Below are 13,623 nucleotides of genomic sequence, written 5' to 3' on the forward strand. Positions count from 1 at the left end.
GAGAAATGGAAAATTGTTCAAACATAAACACAAAATGCACTCAAAAGCAAAGTGGCTGTTTTTAAAATAATATGCTCCGCTATTTTAACAGTCAGTAGAAATACTCTTTAGAATGTCTTAGCAGAATTTGGATTTTCATACTAGCTTTAAGACTAAATTGTGGGTTTGTAATCATCTTTACTATTCAGGGTTTTCAGAAAATTATCTAAGTGTCCAAAGGCAAACAGAACGTTCACATTATAGATCCTCAGAATGATTTCAGAAATAATCAAGGCATTTTATACAACAGGAAAAAATATTCTGAAGGATCATGTAGAGGAGCACAGACCTTTATTTCATGGACAAATCAAAACTGCAGTGCTGAAGAAATTGATGTTATGTCTGGGAAGAAGTATACAACTTAAGGAAAAAAAGAGGTTAAGAGAAGACAAGTGAACAACTTCTGATATCAGATAAAGAATTCAGAATAAGTATCTAGAAATTTGTAGTTGACACAGACTGTGTCAAACCTCGCAGACTGACTTTAAAGGTATTCTCATTGTGCTACAGAAAACTTGTATCTAGATCTGTGAAACTTCAGTTACTGAAATCTTAACAACCTTGATACTATTTTTTAAAAAAAGCATCATGACCTCAAATCTCATAAACTGGGGAAATAAAGTAAACATGGGGTCTGAACAAGGAACTGAGAGATTCTGCAAAGATCCAAGACACTGTGAATAGATCTCTACTGAGAATGAGAAGCAAAAGGCTGATGTCACCTCTTGAGGGACAAAATTAAAAGTGACTATTCAATATCTGATGTAATTGCTTAGAGTGCACCTAATATGACACAGCATCACAGTGGCTCCTTGTTTCTGTCTGTTTAGTCCACTTAAGTGGTTTATCCAGATAACTAAAGCTTACATGATTAAGTGTCAGCTTTCTGCTTAAATACGCTTAGAGTATATTAGTTCCTTGCCTACATTTTCAAGCAGAATTCACTGAGCATAATTTAACTTATTTCTGATGGCTTAGCTGTTGTCAAGGAGACATTCTGGTGTGTGTGTGTACTTACATGCATGCGTGCTCAGTTGCTAAGTCATGTCTGACTCTTTGAGACCCCATGGACTGAGCCTGCCAGCCTCCTCGATCCATGAAACTTCCCAGGCAAGAATACTGCAATGGGTTGTCACTTCCTTCTCCAGGGGATCTTTCCTACCCAGGGATTGAATCTGCATCTCCTGCATTAGCAGGCACCTTCTTCACCACTGAGCCACCAGGAAAGCCCACAGTCTGACATAGCAATAAAGAATTGGACTTTTTCCAGCTTTATTAACATGTAATTGACAATTAAAACGGTAAGATATTTGAAATATACACCATGATGATATGATATACATATATGTGATATAAATACACATTGTGAAAGGATTCGACCATCTAATTAATTAACATATGCATGTTGGGGGGGTGGTTTTGGTAAGAACATCCAAGTTCTACTCTCTTAGAAAGCTTTGATTATATAATACAACTTATATATAACAAAATATCATGTAATAAGTTATATATAGTATGTAATACAAGATATACAACGTTAGATATATAATGTTACCAACTATAGTCACCATGTAATACGTTAAATCCCCCTCATTTTAAGCCGAAAAGTTTGTACGCATTTACCAATCTTTCTCTATTTCCTCTACTTCTGATAAACCCCAACCCCTAAGCTTCTGGCAACCGCTTTCTACTCTCTTCCTAAGAGTTAGACTTTTTTTTTCTTTTTTTTGTTTAGTATGGTTTATTAAGCTGTGCCTTAGTAAAGACGCTGGGGCTTGCCCATGGTGCTCTTAATGTACAAGGCCCTGACGTCCTGCCAATTTTTCTTGAGCAATGACACCAGGAAGTTGACAGCTAAGTGGATGTTGTACACAAGTTCATCATCTGTCATCTTCACGTGGCCAACAGCCACTGCCAGACACAGCACCTTCTTCATCTGGAACTTGATCATGGACTTCATCAACTTTGGCCACCATGTTCTCATTGTGGGTCAGGAAGGAAGGGAACTTGCCAGCCTTGCTCAGGCCTGGGCCCAGGATTCAGGGGATCTGCTTGATCAGAGACTCTGAAGCCAAAAGGCATCGTATTTCTTGGCCAGCTTCTTGACCAGTTTCTTATTCTTGTTGAGTTTCTTCAGTGCCTCAGTGTCCATGTGGGGGCTATCCACAGCCTTGGTCTCATCACGATGCTGCTGGTCCCCCAAGACACATATGGAGAACTTGGGGCGGGGAGCGGACTTAAGCCTGACGGTGCCCGAGAAGCATTTGTCCTTCTGAGGGTCATAGTTCTTCAGACTGATCTGAAGCTCGAGTCTCCAAAAACTTCCTGCGCTTGCGCTGGTTCCCGTGCAGGACTTCCCGCACCGCCTCGTAGAGGATGTCGCGGGAGACTTTGCTGCTCATGGTTCCCTACACTGCGATAACCGGAAAAGAGCTTTTTTTTTTCTTTTAAGAGTCCATATATGGGGATTTCCCTGGTGGTCCAGTGGATAGGACTCCATACTTCCAATGCAGGGGGCTGGGTTTCAAACCCTGGTCAGGGAACTAGGTCCCAAAGGCCCCAACTGAGAATTCACATTCCACAACTAAAATCTGGTGCAGCCAAATAAATAAATAACCTTTTTTTAAAGCCCACATATGAGTGATATCATGCAGTATTCATCTTTCTCTGTTTGGTTTCTCTTAGCATAATGCCCTCAAGTTTCATCCATGTTGTCATAAATGACAGCATTTCTTTTTTTATGGCTATATAAATTCCACTGTGTATATATATATATATTTCTTATCCATTCATCCACTGATAGATCCTTAGGTTTCTATATCTTGACTACTGAGAAGATACGCATGAAGTAAGGTGGCTCAAGAAGTTGCCAGGATCTGAAAGGATACTTTGCAACAAGTAACAAAACAAAAGTTTCCACTAAAAATAATGTCTCCAGTTATAGAAGGTTCCTGATGGTTTATTGATTCACAGGACATCCAGTCAGAGGCTGGAGATGCCACAAGCAGGTCCCTCAGAGGGAGTGAGGAAGGAGTGGCTCATCCTTGATGCTTACAATTCTTTGACCAAAAAATGTCCAGATGCCACCAGGCAGAGAAACTCAAGTTGCTGACACATTTCCAGCCCAGGTCTGAATGAGCTCAGAAATTGACTGAAACTGAGGGTGGAGGAGGGAGACCAACGAATCAACTTAGTCAACTCTCAGGAAGGCACAGGTGAACATAATACTTCTTGCCATGGTCCAGCATCTTGAAAACTGTGGCCCTGCTGATAAAAGGTGGTATCTCCCTGAAAAGGAAATCAATTAGTACATGCAAACAGGGTCTACGCCCCTTCTCAGCCCACTGGAGTGGGCATTTCTCCACTACATGAAGAACAGGAGCATAGCATTCATCTCTCTATTCCACTAAACAAAACCCAACATGTAGTTTTGCTTAAAGTCCCTTCAAGACTAGAACCCTCTGGGACTTAACTGGTGGTCCAGTGGTTAAGATACCATCATTCTACTGCAGAGGGCGCAGGTTCCATCTCTGGTCCTGAGGACTAAGATCCCACATGCCCTGTGGCTTGGCAAAAAGAAAAAAATAAATAAATAAGGGAGAATGCAAGTTTAAAAAAGAAAAAGACTGGAGCCTTGTCACTGCAGGTATCCTCTTCTCCATCACAACACTTTCCACTGCCTCTAATTCACATTAATCCATCTTGGCTCCAATGTAAGTCATGAAGTCTTAAATCACAGAGCTTTTCACCATACTTTCAGTCTGGCAATCACCCTGTCTCTGTGGATAATTCTACTTTTTTGAATTTTGCAAACTTCATCTGTGCAGTCTTTTCCAGGAACCCACACCTCAATTGGTCCTCATTATTGGCAAATATCAAACTGGGAAGATGTGTTGGCAACTCTCGCTGGATTTCTGGCTCCATGCAAAACTACTCATTCCCATAGAGCCTGGATATCGTCCCCAGGTGCCAATTACATATCACAATGGAACCCATCGTAGACTCGAAGTCTAGTGGGGAAAATGCCCAAGAACTAAGGCAACATTTTGCAGTCTGATGTTTATTTAGCCCATTCTAAGGTATCATCTACCTGCTATTTCCTCCTATCCTGGGTCTCCCCTGGTGGCTCAGTGGTAAAGAATCTGCCTGCCAATGCAGGAGAATTGGGTTCAACCCCTGAGATAGGAAGAGTCCCTGGAGAAGGAAATGGCAACCCACACCAGTGTTCTTGCCTGGGAAATCCTACGGACAGAGGAGTCTGTCCACAGAATCACCAAAGAGTCAGCATGACTCACTGGCTAAAAAACAACAAAGGTATTACTTGCCAGCTATTCTTCCTATCCCAGGTCTTGGTTTATTTTTGAAAGAAGCATCTCGTCCTCTGACCTTCTTTATTAATAGCTGAGAATGTCACCCATAAAACTTTTTACCCACCCCTGCTTTGACCAAATAATGCATCCTCCCAACATCCTCCCTTGGCATTCAATACCATATCAAATTCAAACAAATCACAGTTGACTTTAAAGCCCTCCAGCAATTCATGTCTGCCTATATAACTCCTACACTCCTCAGCTGCTCTTGTCACATAAACCATCTCACAGCCTCTTTCCTCTACTACTTGCAATTCTTTCCTTTCTCCCTTGCTCTCTCACCCACCTGAATCAACCTCCTATCACTAACTATCGAATTACTTATTTTAGAGGAAGCAGAAAAGGTTGAATAAGGTATCTTGGTTCATAGCCTCATCCTGCTAATTCCTACCTGTGTGACTTTGTCAAACTGCAATAATAGTGATGAGAACAACACAAGTCTTTAACCAACACTTTTAGCTGTTCATCCAATTAACCCTATGAGGGAAAGCCTAGCATTATCCCGATTTTGAGGATGTAGAAAATCACCCAATTTTATTAAATACATGTTTTCTTATGTGAAAACTAGAAATACTAACATTTACTTCTCATGGATAAAAGTAAAGCACGACATGCACAGCACATAATTTATGTTAATTTCCTTTCCCATCACCACACCCACCTTATTCACCATTTCTGATCTTTATAAAAGAAATAATAGAGCTCTTCTCCAGCAATTCAAGATGTCCCTTTCTTCTTGTCTTCACAAGGCATAAGAGCTAAGTACCAGAAAACAAAAGGTATAATCTGCTGTGAACCAGAAAAGTAATGACCTTCAACTCAGCACACTGCTCCATGACCATTGGTTGGAAACAGGAATTGGACTTTACCTTTAGGAAGGGCAGGTAATTCCTACTAAATGTGAATTGAGGCTTTTTACCCTCTGCTTCTCTCTCTGGAGAGAAAAGTTCTTTCCCACCTGTTTTGCTGAAATTCTTTCCTCAAAGGGACAAAGATTTCATTCCACAAAGCCAGGCTTAAAATGCAAATACCATTGGATGAGCTAATACTTTGATGTGCTTCCAAGTTACTGGTTTCATATCTCTTCTTGCCAACAGGACTTGGCAGAGATGATGAGAATCAGAAAGGGAAAGAGGGCACCAAGATGACTGTGTCCACTTAGCTATTTGACCCAGAATAACAACATTTGTCACCATGCCTAGTATAGGAAAAGGCTATGGTAATAATCAAGATAAAAGATACGAGTTTTGATGTGACTTCAGAACAACCAGAAGATCGATAAACTGTGATTACAAGCTATCTGTAGCCAACCAAGAAGACTTAACTCAGTTTATAAGGTGGCACATCTGTGCTTCTCCTCTACATCCTTAACATCAAATGATAATTAATTTTCATATATTGACAGTCCTCTAAAGTCACTGCAATTGCCAGTATTTCACATGTTTCAAGGTAGGGCTGGAATTTAGCTTCCTGAAGTAAATATTACTTAAGTAAAGATTACTGTTTTCCTCTAGTTAGAGACACAGAATAATCACTTTCTATATCTTGATTCACTGTCCTGAAGTAAACAAACTAGAGGAACATTTGATGTTGTGGGAGACAGCCTCTAAGATGACCCCAGTGAACCCCATCTTCTGCTTTAACAGCCTTACATAATCCTCTCCCCTTAAGGGCAAATTGAAATTATTGACGTGCTTCTAATTAATGTAGAAAAGTAATGGGATGTCCCTCATGAGATCAGCTTATAGGAAAACTGTAGCTGCTGTCCTGGATGTTCATTTTCCTTCATTCACTCACTCACCTTGAGGAATTCAGCTGCCATGTTTTGAGCTGCCCTATGAAGTCCTCAAAATGAAGAACTGAGAGAAGAGATTTCTAATCAACAGCCATCAGGAAACTGAAGCTCTCACTCCAACAGGCTGCAAAGTAGGAAATCTTTCCTACAATCACTTAAGAGGTTCTGGACATGAACCCTCCCTTAGTTAACTTTCAGATGGGACTGCGACAGCATGGCTACAACCACACAACCTTGAACCAGAGACACTCAGATAAGCCTCATCCAGACTCCAGACCCACCCTGGTGGTGGTGATTTAGTTGCTAAGTCATGTCTGACTCTTGAGACCCTATGTACTGTAGCCCATCAGGCTCCTCTGTGCTTGGGATTCTCCAGGCAAGAATACTGGAGTAGGTTGCATTTCCATCTGTAGGGGATCTTCCCGACCACCCCAACTGTGAAATAATCAGTGTTTCTATTTTAGGAATCGAATTTACTTCTCCAGCATCTCCTGCATTGGCAGGCAGATTCTTTACCACTGAGCCATCTAGGAAGTCCCCTGTATCTCAACAGGAAATAGCTCACTGATTGGCCAGTTTGCCAACAGTCCTGATTTCTCAAGTAGATTTCAAGGGGCAAGAGTGCTCCTTGGGGTTAACTTGCTCTTCGCCTAGGTTAATTTAAATAGCAGTTGAAAATTTAACTTGAAAAGATAATTACAATATTTCACCTTCTTTTATCTCAGGTCATGTAAATGAGGCTTTCGTCTTCTCACAGTTCATATTATATTAATACAGGGAAAAAAAGCTCTCAGTATATTGTGTGCTGTCAATCACTTTAGAAGAATATTCTCCAATAATCATAGTGGGTACAAACTGGACAAATTTCCATCATCATGAGCTGTGTCTATTATCAACAAAGAAACACATAAACTTATAGCTTGGCAGAGTTCTCACCTGAGAAGTGAAAGGTGTCAATTTTATCAGATTGCAAAGCTGGAGGGGCTTTTTTGACATTTATCAAGTATTAAGAACATTTACTGTGTAGCTAGGTATAGCCCTGAAGAAGCAAATTCAACTTCTACCCCCTTTTAAACTATGATTTTCATATCCTGCTAAAGGCGGTGAAAGCACTAACCCTGAGTGACGGGTCCTAGACCATAGCTTTATCCTCTGCTTTGCACCACAGCTCTTTTGGGAGACGCTGTCATTCACAGTATTCAACAGTGAAATGTGATGGTTAGACAAATGCAGCATCGTCAAGTTTAATAAACATCAGGAGGAAGCTGGCAGATAAGTTTCAACCCCAGGGCATTTTTAAAAAATCAAAATACTGTTCTTTGTCCTTCTAGTGTTAACACAATACCATGTGTTTAAACTAGAGTTTAGAAAGAAAAGAAAAGAAAAAAAAAAACTAAAGTTTTTGTATTATACCTAAGGCCAGGCTCAAGGTCTTATTCCTCCAGGAAACCTTCCATGATTATCTCAACTCTAAATAATTACTCCTTCAAGTGTGGGATGAGAGGACATTACTCATCCCAGTGAAAGGCAGCGTACAATAGTGGTTACGAGAGTAAGTTCTATGAGTAGACCATTTGGCTTCAAATTTCAATGAGCAGGGGCTCACTAGCAATGGATGTTGGAGCGAACAACTTAACCTCCATAAGTCAGTTTCATCAATAAAATGGGGAGAGTATCTGTGCCCTAGATTGCCTTAGATAATCATGCAGAGAGACTGGCGCTGCATGGGCCCTCTGAAAACATTTGCTCTCGAGCCATTACTGTGTGCCGGACAGAAACATTGACCTATTGTATCTCCGTACATCTACTGTGCGGTAAAACCCCTTGTGGATGGACCTAGGGTCTGTCATACGGAGTGATGTAAGTCATAAAGAGAAAAACAAATATCATATATTAATGAATGTATGTGGAATCTAGAAAAATGGTACCGATGAACCTGTTTCTGAGGCAAGAATAGAGACACAGACATAGGGAACAGACATGTGGACAAAGGAAGGGAAAGGAAGGCTGGGACAAATTGGGAGATTAAGGTTGACATATATACACTATGATGTATAAAATAGATAGCTAGCAGGAAGCTGCTGGATAGCACAGGAGTTTCAATTCGGTGCTCAGCGATGACCTAGAAAGGTGGGAGAAGGAGGTATATCCAAGAAGGAAGGAATACGTGTGTACATAGGACTGATTCACTTCATCATACAGCAGAAACTAACATAGCATTGTAAAGCAACTGTATTTCAATTGAAAAAAAAAAACAAACCCTGAGTTAAATCTGATTACCTCCATTTTGCAAATGGGAAAGTAAGGCTCATAGAGGTTAAGTAACCAGTTCCCACATACACAGTTGTAGAGGTAATATATGAAACATGGCATCCGGGGTCCAAAGTCCACCATCACAAAATATCACAACACTTGTACTTCTGGAAAGTGCCATCTTCAGTTTTCAATAATTTATTACACCTGAATACATAACATATCTATCTCCCTTACTGCACTGTTGAGTTACCCTGGGGCAAGCATTGTTTCTCATTCTTCTTGGGATTCCCAATGCCTAGCATAAAGCACTTAGCCCATAATAGATGCTCATTACATTTTCTTGAAATAAAATAAGTTGGTAAAGTTGCAGCTGCCCTAGAAGAACTGTAACCCTTCTTTAAAGAAAAAGTTTTACCAAAAAGGAAAGGCCACAAATTTACCTCAGCAAAGAAAATTGTTGAAAAATGAATAAACACAGTTGTGGGCCCTGAGCTGTCAAAATCAAAATGGGACTTAGATTCTACCAGGGTCATCTCCCCTCAAGCCCATCAATCAGTGTATACATACTGATTATCTTCTGGGTGCTAAATAACCTCATGATATCAGTGACTTCCAAACAGCCAGATCAAGCTTATTTCTGACATCCGAAGGAAGAGTACAGGTGACTTTCTAACCCTAGAGGACCTTGGAAAACCTCTATTTCCAGTTATCCATAAAAGTTTACAGTTCCATAACAAGCTGCTTGTCACATGTTAGTCCCCTCAGAAAATGAAGTTGCTATTTTCGGGTCCTACTGAGAAAAAGCGGTCCGTGGATGCTGTTCCTTTCTAAACGATAAATGTCAAAAATGGAGTTAACCCTTAAAATGTGAGGTAATGAGAAGAGTAATTTTGTCCTATTTTTCTGTGATAGTTGAGATGAATTCTTAAAGTTCTAAAGATATTGACAAGAAAGAAAAACAATATTTGTCAGAGAAGTAAAGAATCAGTGATAGGGATGATCAGATTTCCAAACGCAAAAGAATTACGTTGAACCCCTACCTCATATCACAGCCTTTTATCCCAACCTATTCAAGTAACATTTAAAGAGAGGAGTTTTTGCTAGTTATTTTATAAACTAAGTCTTAAAGCTATGTTTGAATATATTATCATTTTAACTCTCATCATAATTGAGGTATTCTATGTTTATAGCAGTTAATTGATGTGTCACTTTCTCAATTAAAAATTTAATCTCATAAAATGGCATACCCTTTCTTCTTTCTGTAACTCTCACCAGAAAGAACTTAGCTGTGCCCCAAAGCACACTGGTCGCAGCCAATCACAGGGTGGCTGCGGCCTGAATGCAGGTAACCTTCTTTAGAGAAATGACTCTGCAATTTCAGAGCCTTTTTAGTCATCAATATTTCAAAGAACTGAGGCCGTTTTTGAAGATACAGACTTGGGTTCAATCACTAGTCAAGGAACTAAGAAGATCCCACAAGCACCTGGAGAGGAAAAAAAAAAAAAAAATCGCTCCAGGAAAGACTTCTAGAGCTCCAGAAACTGACCACAAACCGGAAGCGGCTTTCAGAAACAGAAGACTTGTGCTGAGTTCTATGGGCTTCTCTGGTGATTCAGACTGTAAAGAATCTGCCTGCAACAAAGAAGAGCTGGGTTTGATCCCTGGTTTGGGAGGATTCCTGGAGAAGGGAAGGGCTATCCACTCCAGTATTCTTGCCTGGAGAATTCCATTGACAGAAGAGTCTAGCGGGTTACAGTCCATGGGGGTCACAGAGTCAGACATAACTGAGTTTTATGGAGCTTTGGGCTTTCAAAATGTCGATCCCTTTGTTTCTATCACTTTCCTTCCAAACGTTAAGGGTTTCATCAGGCCAACATCCATATCCTGCCATGCTTGTAACCTAGACAGGTTCACAGCAAAGCATATGAGGAAGATGGGTTCTCCGTAACATGATATGGTGTAATTAACAAGAATAAGATGTAAACCAAATTAAATCACAGCAAGAGAAAATAAAGATATAGCAGGAAGATAAGGCCAGGAGAAAAAATTAAATAAAGCCATGAAAGTGATAAGTTCTTAGAGGAAGTAATACTGAGCCAAAAATAGAGTTGTGAGGTTCTGGTGGCCAAGAATTTACCTTTTTAGATAAACGAATTTGATTATAATATCCAGGGTTTATACGATTTCCATCCAAGAAGCAAAGCTTTTTCCTGAAACTTTAATACGTACCAGTGCTGTCCAACAGAAATATAATGTCACATATGCAATTTTAAATTTTCTAATAAATACATTTAAAATGTAAAGAAAATGACATTAGTTTTCATAAAATCTTAATATATTCAAAGTATTATCATTTCAGTATGTAATCAATATACAAATTAACCATGCAGGGTTTTTTTTTTGCATACTAAGTCTTTAAAATATAATGTACATTTTACACTCATAGCATTTCTCAGAGGCACTAAATTTTCATTGGAAATACTTGATTTATTATGTTGGTGCAAAATTCATTGTGGTTTCAGACTGTGAATTTTATTACAGCTAGGCTCAAACACACCTTTATTAATCAAAATAGGAACCATTATAATCAACACATTTTTGCCAAAGAAAAATAAGTTTGCTTATTCTTGTAACAAAAATTCATACTTCAGGATTCGATGAACTCTTGCCTCCTGCTCACTGTGGAAGCATTTTCCCTGCAAAAAATTGTTAAGATGTTGAAGTGGTAGTCAGTTGGCGAGAGGTCAGGTGAATAAGGCAGATTAAGCAAAACTTTGTAGCCCCATTCATTCAACTTTTGAAGCGGTTGTGCCACATGTTGTTGGGTATCGTGGAGAAAAATTGGGCCCTTTCTGTTGACTGATGCCAACTGTAGGCATTGCCATTTTTGGTGCATTTCACTGATTTGCTGAGTATACTTCTCAGATGTAATGGTTTCACCGGGATTCAGAGAGCTGTGGTGGATCAGACCGGTAGCAGACCACCGAAGAGTGACTATTACCCTTTTATTTTGCATATTTGGATTTGGGAAGTGTTTTGGAGCTTCTTTTTTGCTCCAACCACTGAGCTGGTCATCAGTAGGTGTCCTATAAAATCCACTTTTCATCACATGTCACAATCCAATAGAGAAACGATTCATTGTTGCTGCATAGAAAAAAAGACAACATTTCAGACTTTTTTTTATTTTTGGTCAGCTCATGAGGCACCCACTTATTGAGCTTTTTCACATTTCTGATTTACTTTACCTGCTGAATGACCATAGAATGGTCTATGTTGAGTTCTTTGGCATCTTCTCGTGTAGCTGTAAGAGGATCGGCTTCCATGATTGCTCTCAGTTGGTCATCATCAGCTCCTGATGGCTGGCCACTGTGTTGCTTATCTTCAAGTCACTCATCTCCCTTGCAAAAGTTCTGGAACCACCACTGCACTGTATGTTCATTAGCAGGTGCTGGGCCAGATTCGTTGTCAATGTTGAGAGTTGTCTACACTGCTTTATGACTCATTTCGAACTTGAATAAAAAAATCACTCAAATTTGCTTTTTGTTTAACATCATTTCCTAGTTTAAAATAAATATTAAATGAATAGCAAATAATGTCATTAGCAAAAAACATAAAGTGAGAAATGAGTATTAAAATGATCTCTAAAATAACCACACTTGTCAAGAATGTATTCTGATATTAAACAGCAAATTTCAACAATGCAAAAACAGCAACTATGTTTGCACCAACCTAATATATCTCGATTTCACAAACTGTACAGTGGGTTCCCTGGGCTCAGACAGTAAAGAATTTGCCTGCAATGCAGGAGACCAGGGTTCGATCCCTGGGTTGGGAAGATCCCCTGGAGGAGGGCATGGAAACCCACTCCATGAACAGAGGAGCCTGGAGAATCGCCATGGACAAAGGAGCCTGGAGAATCGCCATGGACAAAGGAGCCTGGGCTACAGCTCATGGGGTCGCAAAGAGTTGGACACAACTGAGAGACTAAGCCCAGCACAGCACAGTGGAAAAAGTAGATTCACATAACCAAATTATTCCAACATGCGTAAAGCTTTTCCAGTTGCTGAATATTCATATTTAAATTAATTAAAAATTAAATAAAATTTATTTTCTGAATTGCATGAGCCATATTTCACATGTGGACAGCACAGTTCTAAATGAAAGAGCTGTCGAGGTCTACCTAGAGGATACAGAGTAATACAGAGTACAATGTCTTCAGCAATCCCCCTACAAAACTTTGATTACATCTGTCAGTGTAATCTGGGGGCACAAAATCCAACTCAGTGTCAAGCAGAAAGTCAAGGCTTTGAGTTCCACTCACCCCAAACTCTGATGATTTGGAACAAAAGAACCTCTCAGATGCCCTTCACTCTATTTTCTGTCTGCATTACCTCCCTTGACTGAACTCCTGATTCACAGACTAAAGAAGATAATGTTCATAGGCAAGAGTCTAAAGTTCAAGTAATGTTTTTCTTTTTTTTTTAAGTATCTATTTTTATTTATTTTAATTTTAATTTTTGGTCACTCCCATAGCTTGCAGGACCTTAGTTCCCTGACCAGAGATTAAACTCAGGGCCATGGCAGTGAAAGCATCAAGTCCTAACCATTAGACCACTAGGGAAGTCCCAAGTAATGTTTTTCTTGATTAAGAATAAACCATGTTTTTTTAAATAAATAAATACTATTTTTTTGAAAAGAAAAATTCATATATTTTGAAAGTACTATGGTAGGAAATTGATAAGTACATCCAAGAACAAAATATACAAAGTTCTTTTGAGAATTAAAAAATTACTTTTTAAAAGCTCATGAGTCAAATAGAAATACCTAAATCTAATACTATTTAAGTACTGTTTAAACAAAAAATAATATATATAGAAAGCATCCTTTTACCAAACCGCTAGAACCCTGGGGCTTCTCTGATAGCTCAGTTGGTAAAGAATCCACCTGCAATGCAGGAAACCCCTGTGTGATTCTTGAGTCGGGAAGATCTGCTGGAGAAGGGATCAGCTACCCACTCCAGTATTCTTGGGCTTCCCCTGTGGCTCAGGTGGTAAAGAATCCACCTTCAATGTGGGAGACCTGGGTTCGATCCCTGGGTTGGGAAGATCCCCTGGAGAAGGGAAAGGCTACCCACTCTAGTATTCTGGTCTAGAGAATTCCATG

General features: G+C 39.6%; 1 pseudogene; it reads right to left on the reverse strand.

The window, feature by feature from the left end:
• Positions 1-1,755: 1,755 nt before the first annotated feature.
• LOC110139619 (large ribosomal subunit protein uL1 pseudogene) lies at positions 1,756-2,451 on the reverse strand (annotated as a pseudogene).
• Positions 2,452-13,623: the final 11,172 nt, after the last annotated feature.

Source organism: Odocoileus virginianus, chromosome 21, assembly GCF_023699985.2.
Source record: "Odocoileus virginianus isolate 20LAN1187 ecotype Illinois chromosome 21, Ovbor_1.2, whole genome shotgun sequence".
Classification (NCBI taxonomy): Eukaryota; Metazoa; Chordata; class Mammalia; order Artiodactyla; family Cervidae; genus Odocoileus; species Odocoileus virginianus.